We start from the raw sequence: 1,800 nt of genomic DNA on the forward strand, positions 1-1,800 counted from the left end.
AACTTGATAAAAGTAATACTCATCATATGGAAAGAATACTTCGCATTCTTATCATACAAGCACTTATCACATCACAGTTTGTGATAGCGGCTACCCTTGTTGAGGTCAATGTATCCAATTTCTTGCTCAATGCCTCGACTCGGGGTGCCAAAGTGTAACTGCATCAATTTCATAGAGTCCGGTCACTTTTTTCTATTCTTTAGCATTCCATTGGTACCTATTCATGGCCATTTCTTGTACCAATTATCGAGCTTCTTCAGGGGTCTTATTCCCTATTGTACCTCCTACGGTGGCATATAGAAGCTATCTTGTACTTGGATTCAACCTATTGTGAAAAGTCTGAATGATCATCTATTCGGGGAACCTCTGTTGTGGACACTTCTAAAAGAGGTCCTTGAATCATTCCCAAGTCTCAAACAAGGATTCAAGCTCCATCTAAACAAATGAAGATATCTCATTGTGAAGCTTTGCCGACTTTCCAAGAGGGAAGTACCTTGCAAGGAAGGCTTTGACCGTTTCGTTCCATGTTGTGATGGAAGCTCTTGGCAATGAATGGAGCCACTGTTTTGCTCTTTATTTTAGAGAAAATGGGAAAGCCCTCAATCTTTTAGCATCATCCATATTATTGTTGATCTATAGCATGTCACAAACCCCTAAGAAGTATTCAATGTGATTGTTTGGATTCTCATCGGCCAAACCATTGAATTGGGCTGACTACTGTATCATTTGAATAAATGCTGGCTTTAGCTCAGAATTGGGAGATATAATAGTGGGCCGCATGATACTCTACTGCATGCCCATAACTGAGGGTCTGACATAGTCTGAAAGTGTTCATTGTTGTTCATTCAGCTCTGCCATATTTTCTGACCCTTCATCTTCTACTTCAGCTAGATTTGACGGTTCTTGCACAGGATCTTTACCTTTTATTCTGACCATACGTTCAAGTTCAGGATCTCCTTCAACAATTGTCGAAGGGTTCCCTCACATCATAAACTAGAGCTGCACCAAAAGACAGAAAACAAATCAGAATGATGATATAAAGAGAAAATATGAAATAGAATGAAAGGTAAATAGCTAAAATAGCAAAGTGCAAAGTGTTTCCAAAATGCCTATTCCCCAGCAACGGTGCCAAAAACTTAACAATGGCCATTGCGTGTGACCCGCAAGTGCACAAGTTTGTCAAAGTAATAAATCCCAGGTGAGTGGGGTATCGTATCCACAGGGAATAAGGAATAGAAACACCAAGATTGCTACTTAACTAAGTGGAGATAAAATAATGATAGTGTGGATAGAGATCGATGCAAATGAACTAAAGAAAATAAGAAGGAGAGGCACATAAAATGAAAGGAAAGATAATCAATAAAAGTGGGGTACTCGGACATTGTTCCTCCTGGGATTTTTGCTTCAAGTGCAGAACAAACTACTATGTTTTCTAACTAATGCTTAATGAGTCATGGACATCTTTAAACACACTGTCCCAAACCTATGGTCAATCGTAACTAACTCTACACTATCCTGGCGAAGAAATCAACCAGTCTCAACAAATCACACTGTGTAAAGTTGCAAGAAGCTCTAGGGATTCCAAGTGATAAATCCTATTCCTATATGTAGATCTAACTCTTTGGTCAAGGTGAAACACCCCTAGTCACAATTAAGCCCCAAGTGTTAAAGTCACTTCAATGCTTCACTTTGTTGTTCATGCAACTAAGCCCAAGTAAAGTTCATCCCTAAGCCCTTCATTCTATTGTGACCGCAAAGAACTCTTGGAACGTGGAGGTAGGATAAATCACATCAAAGGGG

The 1,800-nt window shown here is 39.6% G+C and overlaps 1 non-coding gene across 1 annotated transcript; it reads left to right on the top strand.

Moving 5' to 3' along the window:
• The first annotated feature begins 361 nt into the window (after positions 1-361).
• LOC120278249 lies at positions 362-468 on the top strand. The gene has a single exon (XR_005541591.1). It is a non-coding gene; the product is annotated as a small nucleolar RNA R71 (small nucleolar RNA).
• The last annotated feature ends 1,332 nt before the right edge of the window (positions 469-1,800 follow it).

Source organism: Dioscorea cayenensis, chromosome 15 (genome assembly GCF_009730915.1).
Source record: "Dioscorea cayenensis subsp. rotundata cultivar TDr96_F1 chromosome 15, TDr96_F1_v2_PseudoChromosome.rev07_lg8_w22 25.fasta, whole genome shotgun sequence".
Taxonomy (NCBI): domain Eukaryota; kingdom Viridiplantae; phylum Streptophyta; class Magnoliopsida; order Dioscoreales; family Dioscoreaceae; genus Dioscorea; species Dioscorea cayenensis.